The sequence below is a fragment of the Heterodontus francisci genome, chromosome 31 (assembly GCF_036365525.1).
Source record: "Heterodontus francisci isolate sHetFra1 chromosome 31, sHetFra1.hap1, whole genome shotgun sequence".
NCBI classification, from domain to species: Eukaryota; Metazoa; Chordata; class Chondrichthyes; order Heterodontiformes; family Heterodontidae; genus Heterodontus; species Heterodontus francisci.
Genome location: NC_090401.1, coordinates 57,102,981 through 57,116,835, shown reverse-complemented (window position 1 = coordinate 57,116,835; position 13,855 = coordinate 57,102,981). Strand labels below are relative to the sequence as shown.

General features: G+C 41.5%; 1 protein-coding gene across 1 annotated transcript in view; it reads right to left on the bottom strand.

Moving 5' to 3' along the window:
• Positions 1 to 13,855, bottom strand: part of LOC137347010 (transcription cofactor vestigial-like protein 2) — a 125,783-nt gene that overhangs the window by 41,645 nt on the left and 70,283 nt on the right. Inside the window, exons 3-4 of the mRNA XM_068011008.1 lie at positions 5,851 to 5,994; positions 3,466 to 3,548 (exon numbers count right to left, since the gene is read on the bottom strand). The gene's annotated coding sequence lies outside the window, so the exon portion shown is untranslated. The remainder of the gene's footprint in view (positions 1 to 3,465; positions 3,549 to 5,850; positions 5,995 to 13,855) is intronic.

Sequence of the window (13,855 nt, the reverse complement as noted above, 5' to 3'; positions counted from 1 at the left end):
TTCTTTGATGTTAAGTTGTAGTTAGCTGGCCTGTAGCATCCAGAAAAAGAATTATTCTCACCAATATATCACTTATCAGAATGTCAAAAGGCAGAATTTTGCCTTTTGGGTCTAGATCCCAACATCGGGGTCAAATGGGGGTCACACCACACACTGTGTGGGAAACAGTCACCTGGCAATGATTTTCCCAAATTGGTCAATTAATGGCTCACCGTCCAATTAAAGCCAGGGGTGGTGGGGTTGAGGCAGGGGGCAGGCCTTGAAGCTGGAGGGCCAATAGGAGGCCCTCCGGCACAGAAGGAGCAGCAGCCTACAGTTCAGGTAAGAGAGAGAGAGAAGGCGCCTTGATTTTGAGTGTCCTCTCTGCATATTTAAAAACTTTTAAATTAAAAAATGGCCTCAGCAGCTGGGCCAGCATTGTGGAGGGGAAGCTCCTCCATGGCGTGGCCTGCAGCTGCAGCTGTAACCAGGGAGGTGAGGAGGGTATCAAATCCTGCCTGTAGCTCTGCTCCCCTGGTCTGCTGCTGGGAGGCCGCCTACAGGAAGTTGGTCCAGTCCCTGACCCACAGGCCGACTGGAAAACTTCACTTGGCCTCTGAAAATAGGTCAATAGGTCATTAAGTATCCTTAATTGGGGACCCGCCCTTTGGCCGCCAATCCCACCTCCAGGAAAATGGCCTGGGGGTGGGATGGTGCCGACAAACCGGCACGCTGGCCAGTGACGCGAATTTCTGTGCCCACCCGCCTCAGTACTCGCCCCCCCATATGGGACAAACATCCTGCTCCATGTTTCAATCATTAAATCTAGATTTACAAATTGGAGACTAAGACACAACTGTACTGCTCTCTCTTATAAGTTCATATCTGGATAAACAAAATATTCACTACTGATTTGAGTTAAATAACAATTTAGACGCCTTAGTGAGAAAGCAACATTTTTTGTAGGTCCATAATGATTGATTGCTTTCTGTTATTCCCAATCAAAGTTGCATTTCACAGAATCAATTGCAGGAAAATTATGACCATCTATCATTTTGATTGATGGACATAAAAATCTATGAAAAAAACACAATTATTTCCTGCCAAAAAAGGAAAATATCTCCCTAACTCACTAAGGTCTTGGAATGGCTGTAGGATAATATTGTATGAATGCTTAACATGTTCATGCGGAATGCCTTGCCCTACAATTTTAATGAAAGCATCATCTGTTTAAAATATACGGGTTAATGCTCAGTTACTACTGCTGTTAAAATAGCGAAGGAAGAAATTTTATACCAATGTTAAGTGCTTCTACACAATTATCCCATGGTGTAATTTCAAGGCCTGAGATATTTGAGGGCTATTTTCATCTTCTGGCAAGAATTTTTTTTTTCTAGTTTCTAACGTTTGCCAAGCAAAATGGCAGCTGGTTCCAATTTTCCTAGAGTTGACACAGTGAGTCATTTCAAGGCCTTCTTTGAAACAGTTAGGATTGATATAGGCTCTCCACTTCCACCTAACAGAACTGTCATTAAAAACCCTGCGTTTCTGAAGAGAAGTTTGATACATATTGAAATACACACAAGTAAGAACATGGGAAAAATAACATTAAGCTGTACCAGCCCTGTTGAAAGTTACCCTCCATACGACAAATAGTTCTGATCACATTTACCCACCCTATATCCAATCTAATGTTGAATGTTGACATAGCTTCTACTTCAACCACTATCTACGGTCCCTCATTCTTGACCCCTCAACGATTGGAATTGGTCTGCCTCCATCCACCCTATCCCACCTTTTGATCACCAGTTCTAAAATATTGCCTGCGATCTGCAATTTGTCAAGTCTCTTTTTGTATTTGTATTTCTTTCCACCAGGCGGCATCCTGGTGAATCCATATTGTACCCTCTCTAAGCTTCAGTATCCTTCCTATAGAGTGAGGATATAGTACTCTAATCGCCATGGGTGGGAGCATAAAATTCCGCCCATAGAGTCATTATGGCACAGAAGGAGGCCATTTGGCTCATCAAGTCCACACCGGCTCTCCATAGAGCAATCTAGTCAGTCCCATTCCCCTGCTCTATCCCCATAGTCCAGCAAGTTTATTTCCCCGAGTGACAATCCAATTTCCTTTCGAAATTTCCTTTTCATGCTCAGTTCTTCAAATAATATCTATTGCCATCATATGATGGGTATTCATTTTATTGCGACTGATAACAAATCCTCCACACAACGTTTAAATCAATTATAGTGCATTTAAACAGAGTGTTGATGATGGTAGCTTGAGTTGACATTAAGGAGTACCTTTATGCCTGTGCCTAGATGTTTGGCACAATGTGGGAACAGTAGGATAGGGGTTATGCTACCAACGTGTAATCCAGAGAAAATTAAATTTAGAGAATTAAATAAATCTGAATAAAAAGCTAGTATCAGTGATGGTAGTCATATAACTACTGGATTGGTATAAAAATGCATCTGGTTTACTTATGTTCTTTAGGGAAGGAAATCTGCTGTTCTTACCTGGTCTGGCCTATATGTGAGTCCAGACCCAAAGCAAGGTGGTTGACTCTAAATGACCTTTAAAATGGGGTAGAAATCCACACAGTTGTAAGAAGGTGACTCACCACCACCTTCCATGAACATACAAACATATGAATTCGGAGCAGAAGTAGGCCATTTGGCTCCTCGAGCCTGCTCCACCATTCAATAAGATCATGGCTGATCTGTTTGTGTTTCGAGTTCCACACTCCCATCTACCCCCGATAACCTTTGATTCCCTTGCCTAACAAGAATCTATCTACCTCCACCTTAAAAATATTCATGACCCCGCCTCCACAACCTTCTGAGGCAGAGAGTTCCAAAGTCGCACAACCCTCTAAGAGAAAAATTTCTCCTCATCTCTACCCTAAAAGGGTGACCCCTAACTTTAAAACAGTGCCCCCTAGTTCTGGACTCCCCCACAAGAGGAAACATCCTTTCCACATCCACCTTGTCAAGACCGTTCAGGAGCTTATAAACTTCAATCAAGTCTCCCTCACTCTTCTAAACTCCAGTGAACATAAGCCCAGTCTGTCCAACCTTTCCTCATAAGACAACCCGCTCATTCCAGTTATCAATCTAGTAAACCTCCTTTGAACAGCCTCCAATGCATTTACATCCTTCCTTAAATAAGGAGATCAAAACCGCACACCGTATTCGAGATGTGGTCTCACCAATGCACTGTATAACTGAAGCATAACATCCTTACTTTTATTTTCAATTCCTCTCATAATAAAGGATAGCATTCTATTACCTGCTATACCTGCATTCTAACTTTTTGTGACTCCTGCACTAGAACACTTAGATCCCTCTGCATTCAGAATTCTGCAGTCATTCTCCGAGTAAGTAATACTCTGCTTTTTTTATTCTTCTTGCCAAAGTGAACAACATAACATTTTCTCATTTTCTCTAGGGCAATTAGGGATGAGCAATAAATGTTGGACTTACCAGAAGTGCTCATATCCCATGATTGAATTTTTTAAAAATCACTTCACTTAGTATTCCCTCTAAGCGATTGCCTTGTTGAAGGTCTACAAAAAACAAGTAATAGTGAATTGGCAGCATGATTTTCCATTGATGAACTACCTGCATGGTTTCAGTTACAGTTCACTGGGATTCTGGTGTTCCAGATCTTCATGGGCTGTGAAGTGCATGTGAGTCAATTAAATCTGGGACTTTGCTTCTTTTGTTTTCTGTCATCTCCTCCCATATTTGATGCACCAAGTCACTTCTGAGACTGGCCATCAGCACCATAAAGTGTGCAGTTCCTATCCCCAACTCTTTGTAATAGGGCTTCCAAGATATTGTCAGTAACATTGAATTCTCTCACTCTACTGCAAATTGTGCAGCAACTTTGCTCAGTGAACTTCTGTATTTGCATTTTCATAACTAATGAAGGTGTTTACATGTTCCCCAGTTGAAGTTCACAGCTGATTTAAAGGTTTATTGGCTGACCCTTTTCACTTGCGTGGGAAATTTTGCTCACAGATTGAAACCACCAAAATCATATGTGAACCAGCAGCCTTTGTTACTTACAAAAACTATTAATATTCCACAGCCAATCCATAAGTAGGAGGATGACTACAATTGCTGTACAATGATCATTCTTTCTTGGTTGCTACCACACTGTCCATTTCCTTAAGCACTGCATTCTGTGCGACAATGTTTGGAAACATGAAACAGATGAAAGTCAAACTTACTTCAGGTCCCAAAGTTTGGCTATTTTGCATAATCTTTGCAACAAATGGGATCTTTTTCAGTCCAGGTTTGTTTAGCTTTGGGTTAGAGTATCCATTCACAAAGGATACAACAAATAGGAACATAGGAACATAAGAGCAGGAGTAGGTGATTCAGCCCGTCGAGCCTGCTCCGCCATTCAATACAATCATGACTGATCATCCACTTCAATGCCTTTTTCCCACAATATCCCCATATCCCCTTGTGTCATTGGTATTTAGAAAGCTGTCGATCTCTACTTTAAACATACTCAATGACTGAACTTCCACAGCCCTTTGGGGTAGAGAATTTCAAAGATTCACAACCCTTTGAGTAAAGACATTTCTCCTCATCTCTGTCACTAAATGGCTTCCCCCTTATTTTGAAATTGTGACGCCCGGTTCTAGACTCCCCAAGCAGGGGAAACATCTTACCTGCATCTACCCTGTCTATCCCTTTAGGTATTTTGTAGGTTTCAATGAGATCACCTCTCATTCTTCGAAATTCTAGAGAATAAAGGCCCAGTTTCCCCAATCTCTCTTCATAGGACAGACCCGCCATTCCGGGAACAAGTCTGGTGAACCTCTGCTGCACTCTATGGCAGTAATATCCTTCCTAAGGTAAGGGGACCATAGAAATGCTGGAAATACTCCACAGGTCTGGCAGCATCTGTGGAAAGAGAAGCAGAGTTAACGTTTCGGGTCAGTGACCCTTCTTCGGAACCGATGCTGCCAGACCTGCTGAGTATTTCCAGAATTTCTTGTTTTCACTACTCCTGTACTCAAATCCTCTTGCGATAAAGGCTAACACACCATTAGCCTTCTTAATTGCTTGCTGCACCTGCATGTTAGCTTTCAGTGATTTATTGACAAGGACACCCAGGACCCTTTGTACATCTACACTTTCTAATCTCTTACCATTTAAGAAATACTCTGCACATCTATTCCTCCTACCAAAATGGATAACCTCACATTTTTCCACATTATATTCCATTTACCACATTCTTGGCCACTCACTAAGTCTGTCCAAATCCCCTTGAAACCGCTTTGCATCTTCCTCACAACACACATTCCCACCTAGTTTTGAGTCAGCTGCGAACTTGGGAAATATTACATGATGACCATATGAAGCTTAGGAGCCCAGAAGGAGCGAGGGATGCAATGGCTGCAGATGCGAATTCTTCTCAGTGGCACCTCTGTGGTCCATGATGACCATATGAAGCTTAGGAGCAATGTACAAGCAGGAGGAAGGGGTTGTATAGCGACATCATTAACAGGGCTCTGGGATCAAGTACTTTCATTGTGCATGTCCTGCCTTCATGATGGGCCTTCCAAATGTCTCATTTGATGATAACCCTAATGCAACCATTTTCCTGTCAATCTAGGGAGATATTTTAATACAGTTCACAAAAATCCAAACTACAAGGACCACAAAGCCAAAAGCAGTTCCTAAAGTTCACATTTAAAGTAAAAACTTCTGTTGCAAAACGTATAATAATGTAAAAGAGAAACTCTCTACAAAGCATTACCAATTTAAGTGTAAGTTAACGCTATTTCATGGCTACAGTTACGGAGCTACGCCAGTGAAAAGATGAAACAGCTCAAACAAAAGTTGTACCTTGGACTTGCAAGTAATGACTTCAGCACCAATTTTTCAATTGTCAATGGTATCCTAGGATTTTGCAGTAGATCCTCTGCTGTCAAGCCAAAGAATGCCTGAAGTGAAGTTAGCACTTGGAAAGCATTGCGAATGTTTGTACACCTTCAGGAATAGGAAAGATAAACAGCAAAGGATGAGTGAGGATCCTAAAGGACTCCATGAAGCCATGTTGGATGAAAACGGTTTGGACGTGTGTGTTGGGTCAAGTTTAGTTCATTCAGTACTCAAGGCAAAAGCAAATGATAAACATTCACATGAACTCCTTTAGGCAGACATAGGTTGTTCTGTAAATGTGTGCTGTCATACATTAGACTGATAATTTATGATGGTTTAAATGTCATATTCATGAGAGAGTGGCCTCCATAGATGGGTGTCACCCACATTACAGTGTGCTTGAATGAGGTCATCTTCCATTTATAACTGGAGGCTTGCTGCCAGACCCTCAGCATCTGCCTCTGATGTGACAGCACCGTTGGTGTTTTAAATCACCCAGTCATGTGCTTGCGTCCTGGTGACCTGGGGCCCAAGCGTAAACTTAGAAACTTGCCCTGTAATTCTAGTAGAGTGGCATTGGTGGGACAGCTGAAGAGAAATCACAAGGACATGATGTAAGTCAGTGCTGTGAATACGTTTGACAGCAGTTAGACAACTTGGCAGCCCAAGTTATCGCCTTTTGATTTATTGCAACAATCACATCATAATGTAAAAATGCTTAGTTTTAAGCACCAAGCATTCCAGCATTAGTTAAGAGATTTAAAAATCTAAACATGTAACTGATATAAGTGGAAACTAGACAGCATGCAAATTAAATTTCATTCTAGTGTAGCCTAAGCACTTTTGATCGATTAACCCACCCCCCCCCCCCACCCCCACTTACCCTCCGTCTAAACATATCTTTCAATCTCAATCCCTTTTCTTTGCAGAAATACATTTCATTGTCTTTTGAATGCATTTTTTACAATATCAATCCATTACCTACCGTTCCATCCATTGCAAGTCAATGAGTTACACAGATATGCTGCCAATTCTTTCTGCATAAGGCACCCTGTTCCTAACTCCATACTCCAGGTATCAGGAAGCTCACCTATCATTGTACAAAATGGGGTGAATGTTTTAAACAGGCTTGTAAGCAGAGGAATGTGGTGTTATAGTTTAGGTTCTTGTTCAATGATAATATGTGGCACTTCTGACGCTGATGTGGTACTCTCATAGTGAATGGCATATCATTTTAGCAAAACAGGTGAAACTCCATTTTCAGGTGGTGCATGGGATTCAACCTTTGGTGGTGCCAGAGAATAGAGTTTGGAGGTGTAGGAAGCAAGTGCATCTTTCTGTTGACTCTTCAGCCAGCGTCCAAGCTATGCAAGGTTAATTAAAATAAAAATCTTGCTACAGAGGTTGCAGCTATCTGCTAGAGCACTGCTCTTCTGGGGCCTAAAAGGCAATATACAAGTGTCATTGTTGACTCAGTGATACCATCACTCTACTGATTACATCTGCCATCATAAACATCTGAAGTCTGTTGCAAAACTAACAGATTGCAAACATTCCTACTGTGTGAGATGTTGGGTCCATTGCAAGCAAACCTTTGTCATTTGAAGCTCTTATAAATAACCAAAGATCTCTCTAAAATGGTGATAACATACATTTAAATATGAGTACATAACAAGAAATGAGAAGGTGCAAAGAATTGACAATCTCTGGTTACTGTCCACACATGTATTAAACAGTCACTGCTATGATAAACCACTAATGCACGTGTCTTGCAGTGTTTTCTTGTTAGGTAATTTTTTGACAAGATGTAAGTATCAAGTTAAAACTAATATCAAATAATTTGCAAATTGCAGGACTGGGTCAGGAACTGCAAGAATGTTTGTACAGAGGTGCACTGATGACACAATAACAATTCCATAAGAAACATGGAACCCCTCTTTGAAACATAAGAAGTAGGAGCGGGAGTAGGTCATATAGCCCCTCATGACTGTTCCACCATTGAACAAGATCATGGCAGATCCTCCAGCTCAACTCCACTTTCCTGCCCAATCCCCATATCCCTTGATTCCCTTAGGGTCCAAAAATCTGTCAACCGCAGCCTTGAAAATACTCAATGACTGAGCAAGAATTGGAGATTGCTTCATTTTCTCTGCAAGTAACAGCCCAGTAACACCACTGTGGAAATGTGCAGTTTCACACAGCAGGGCTAGAAGCACAGAAAACTAACATTTCTTTCCTCTGAGAAAGTAATATCACGAGATGGACATTATATGCACAGAGGCAGATTTACTGAGAGATAGGTAGAGATACAGCACTGAAACAGGCCCTTAGGCCCACCGAGTCTGTGCTGACCATCAACCGCCCATTTATACTAATCCTACATTAATCTCATATTCCCTACCACATCCCCACAATTCTCCTACCACCTACCTACACTAGGGGCAATTTACAATGGCCAATTTACCTGCACATCTTAGGCTGTGGGAGGAAACCGGAGCATCCGGCAAAATCCCACGCAGTCATAGGGAGAACTTGCAAACTCTGAACAGGCAGTAACCAGAACCGAACCCGGGTTGCTGGAGCTGTGAGGCTGCGGTGCTAACCACTGCGCCACTGTGCCACCTGAATATCCTCCCACTTTTCTTGAAAAGAGGAAATCGATTCCTTAGTGGGTCAATGCACTTCAACTGCTGTGCTGATTGGAGCATGAATTTCTCTCGCAATGACCTAATGGAAATTTGAACCATTAAAGTGTTACATTTATTGCCTGGATGACCTATGACTGGATACAGTAGCTGAACAGCGATGGACAATCCCTTTTAGTCCAGTGGAATTAGCATCAAATATTATACAAAGTTATAAATGGATGAACTTCAGGAAATTAGGCAATTTGTAAAAAAAAATGTTGACTATAAATGCTCCTCGTTAGTTTTACTGCAGGTGAGTTCAGTTTGAATCAAAATTTTACTTCATTCTTACAATAGGACACTTTTGAGATCACTTCCCTCATTACCCCATTAGCATCAAATTTTCCTGACTGACCTGATCAGTACAGAACACATGTTTTCTCAGATGCTCCCATCTATTTTTAGATATCAGTTTCATCCTGGATAGGATCATCTTACTATGCATGGACATGTGTTGCTTTGGCAGGTCTGAGTTGATGTTGACAGGGATTCACTATAGTTAAGCTTTGAAAACATTTGGCTGCAGCTGTAGACAAATCCCTGTCTGACAGAAGTGACTTTTCAAAAAGTGCTTCCTCACACAATTTCAATGAATAGTAGCTCCACAAGCTGTGTTTGCAGTAAAAACATAGGGCTTGGTTTTTGTTCCCAGGTCCTGATCCTGCCGTTGGGAGGAAATGTGGTTGGGAGGGTGATTTTGGAGGAGGCGGCCAATTAAGTGGCCACTTCTGAGAACGCTGTCCAATTAAGGACAGAGGGTGGGCTCCTGAGCCTGAAGGGCCAATCGGAGGCCCTCCAGCACTGAATGATTGGCACCCCCAACCTCAGAGGTGGGAGCTGATGTAGTTGGGGAACGAGTGTGCGACTCAAGGTGGAGACGGCCTCTGAAGAATTTTTCAAAGATTAAAAATAAAAAAGTGGCTACAGATGCCAGACTGTCATTGTGGAGGGGGAGTCCCCTCCAGAGGGCAGCCTGTGACCACAGCTGTGGCCTTCTGGCAATCGCGGCTGGGGTGGGTTAAATTCAATGCAACATCGATGACCCTTCCATTCTGCCGCTGGGAGGCTGCCTCAATTCATCGGCTGGGCTTCGGCCTCAGTGGGAGGCCAGCCTGCCACCTGGAAAATTCCACATGGCTTCTGAAAAGTGCCCTCAATGGGCTATTTAATTGGCCTAATTGGCAGGTGGGTAGCCATCATCCACCCACACCCCCAACTCTCCCCCTGCCCAGCCAATCAAGGCTCAATAAAAATTGCCTGGAGGTAGCACCATGGCGACAGACTGGCATGCCGGTTGGTAGCAGGCAGTTGCAGGCTCGCCCACTTCTGGTCCCACCTCCACTCGAAAATTCAGCCCATAGGAGTAGGCCATTTAGCCCCTCAAGTCTGTTCAGCCATTCAGTGAGATCATGGCTGATCTGTATCTGAACTCCATTTAGCTGCCTTGACTCCATAACCCTTCCTACCCTTGGTGAGCAAAAATCTATTGCTCTCAGATTTATAATTAATATCAAATATAACATATTGATATAACTATAATATTACATTTATTGGGTTGCCACTATTCACATGGATTGTGAATATTATTATAGGATATACAGAGTAAAGGTGAAGGATTCAGCGAGCTATGAAACAACTGATCATTGTACACAATGGATCAGTGATATCTTTGTCCAAAAATGAGTTCCTTTCACTTCAGACTCTTTGGTTGAGAATCTTTGCCCCAGTATTTAGCTCATTACAGACAGACTTTGGAACTTTCTATCAGAACTGCAGGGACACAGTAATTAGAGACTATTTTGATGACTAAATCTCTTGTTGCTTTACTGTTTCTAACTGACATTATGGTTGCAGGCCGAGGTTTGCAGGAGGTTTTCAGGCAGTTCAATTTCCTGAACAACCTGTTCCAAATACACCACTGTCAGAAGGAGACAATGGGCCTAGAACTAGAGGGATCAAGAGTGAAATTAAGAGGACTAAAGCCAGCCACAAAGATGCCACAACCAACTTTCAGGTACATGGATCATTTACATATTGGAGATAAGCTAAGATACTCTTCAGCAGCTGCCTTTAGAAAATAAAAATATGTTTTGGCAAAATTGGTTGCACTTCCAGAGCCATAGTACAGGCTCCTCAATAACTGAACACCCAAAATCACCTCCATTGATTGACAAATGACAGATACCGCAGCCTAACTATTTAGCAACTTACCAACAGCCCAGACTTTCTTCCTTAAAACGACACTTGCAGTACTACGTTATGCTTTTAAAACACACCATTAGTATTTTATTTAATTCCTTTCTGTGAGAAAATGGTCCAAAAATTCTGAAACATGACACTCAATATAGTCAATGCAAACCAATAGGTGAAGCAGTGCTCTGCCATCGGGCCTTGCTGCAAAGTTACATCAAACAAATTTTTAAAAAGTAAATGATTAAATTTGCATTTCCAGAATGGTGCAAATAAAATAACTCATCTCTGACAACTATAATGTTGACACAGAGGATATTAATCTATAGGGTGTCATGTATGTATCATTGCCACAACTACAAATGTGCCACACAACTTCTATTGAATGCATGAAGATTTAGTACAACAAAATAAAGGAGCACTGCTTTCTGCATACTTTGCATCTCATCTTCTGAGGTTGTAAGAGGGATATACTTGTGTTGGAAGCCGTTCAGAGAGAGTTCAATAGACTGATTCCTGGAATGAAGGGGTTGTCTTATGAGGAAAGGTTGAGCAGGTTGAGCCTATACTCATTGTTTCGAAGAATGAGAGATGATCTTATTGAAACTCTGAGAGGATGTTGCCCCTCATCGGGGAATCTAGAACTCGGGAGCACAATTTCAAAATAAGAGGTCTCCCTTTTAAGACAGAGATGAGGAGGAATTTCTTCTCTCAGAGGGTTGTTAATCTTTGGAATTCTCTTCCCCAGAGAGCAGTGGAGTCTGGGTCATTGAACATATTCAAGGTTGAGTTAGACAGATTGTTGATCCACAAGGGAGTCAAGGGGGGCAAGCAGGAAAGTAGAGTTAAGGCCACAATCAGATCAGCCATGATCTTATTGAATGCCGGAGCAGACTTGAGGGGCCGAATGGCCTACTCCTGCTTGTATTTCTTATGATCATATTAGTTCATGCCTTGTACTATGGATAAGTATGCATGTATACAGAGGTGCCTATATGCACTATGGCACTGATGTCTCTCAATTTTTGTCTCCCTGTTTGCACCTGAAAACTCATTAAAAAAATTTGCATTGATACAGAATTAAACCAAGTCAACAAAACGTCGCAAAGTGCTTCATACAACAACATCTTGCTTTTATATAGCGCCTTTAATGTAGTAAAATGTCCCAACGCGCTACAAAAGAGCAGTATCAAACCAAGTTGACACCGAGCCACATAATGAAATATTAGGGTGGACGAGAGGAAGGCTTTAAGGAGCATCTTAAAGGAGGAGAGAGACAGAGAGAGAGAGAGAGAGAGGAGAGATGGAGAGGTTTAGGGAGAGAATTCCAAAGCTTAGGGCCCAGGCATCTAATGGCACAGCTGTCAATGATGGAGTCACTAAAATTTGGGATGCTCAAGAGGCCAGAATTGGAGGAGTGCAGAAACCACAGAGGGTTGTGGGGCTGGAGGAGGTTACAGAAATAGGGAGGGGCGAGGCCATGGAGGGATTTGAAAACAAGGATGCAACAAATCACTTCTGGATTTCATCGACCACATGTCAGCAAAGGTGACAGTCTTTCTGCGCCAGTAATGTTCCATACACAAGATAAATGATCAGTTACATCATTATTTTGGTGGTATTGAGGGCTGAATGTTATGCAATAGGAGGACTTTCTGCTCCTTTTCAAATATCCACCTGAATAAGCAGGTGAAGCAATGGTTTAATATCTTATTCAAAAAATAACAGGGAGATCCCAACAACTCAATAGTCTAGTAAGTTTAAGCAATAAAATAGCGAAGAAGGGTCACTGACCCGAAACATAAACTCTGCTTCTCCTTCCACAGATGCTGCCAGACCTGCTGAGTGGTTCCAGCATTTCTTGTTTTTATTAACAAAGAACAATTTATTTTTGGAAAATATCCAGTGCAATATATAATATAATCTTAATTTCGAGTTTGAGAAATTAGGAAAATGCTTAACTGTGGCCAGTGCAGCTGCACCAGCAGAAGGAAGGGTTGGTTGTATCAACGCTTGTTAGACATGTACTCTGGCAGCTAGGCTGGAAAGCTGGTTGGCTACAAGTTGGAAAAAGGATGAGCCAGTCATACTTAAAGGGTTGCTGCTCCCCTTTTAAGTGTAAATGTCTGCCTTTGTTCTACTAACCCTTTTATCACAACAGTTTTTCATTCATTTAAAGAAGTCTGAGGATAATATATAGAAAAGAAGTGGCGAATAATACATATAAGTCAACCAGCAAAACTAGAAAAGCTGATAACAGTTTCCAAAAGGTGACACAACTCAAAAAAGCTAGCAACTCAAAACTCAAAAAACATATAACTGAAAAAACTTGGAATAACAGCCCATAACTAAAGCCATCAAGACAACTGATTAAAGGATTTTTATTGGTGTTTTTGGTATCACACTCTGCAATTCAATTTGTTTTTCTGTAAAAAAAAATCTATGCATGACATAGAAAAATATATATTTACTATGGGAGTGCAGTGGGATATGAACTTACTGTGACTTAAGCTGCAAAAATAGTCAATAGTCCATCAGTTGTAGGGAAAGAAACCTAGAGCACACAAAATATAGATGTAGATGACAAAGTGAAGTCCAATGGCATAAAAGTCAATTTCTTGGGTGGGGTGCAGTGGGTGTGGGTGGACGGGTAAAGTGCCTGTGGTGTGTGTCCTCAGGAATTTTTGATTTTTTGACATTTTTGGTACATTCTTTAGCAGTTTGAACAGCATTGTGATTCTACATTTGCAGGCAAAAGTAATTTAGGCTGCGATGGTTTTAAAATATGCATATATTTTAACTGTTGAAATATTAAACTATTGCCTACATGTCTGCAAATATCGTAGCTTTTGTTGGAGCAGTCTTTGATGAGTCTCTCCTTGCTCAGAGATAGATCAATTTGGTATCTTTGTGTCCTACTCAGGAGCCTGTTTCAAAATTAGAGGACATTTCCCAGTGAGCAAAAACCCATGTGTCAATCAAGCCTGGAATTTGAATTCACAAGCTAATGGGCTAAAAGTGCAATACTATCAGGCTGCCATAAATTATTTATTTCAAGATTGATTTTTCTGTATAACATGACAGCAATTCAA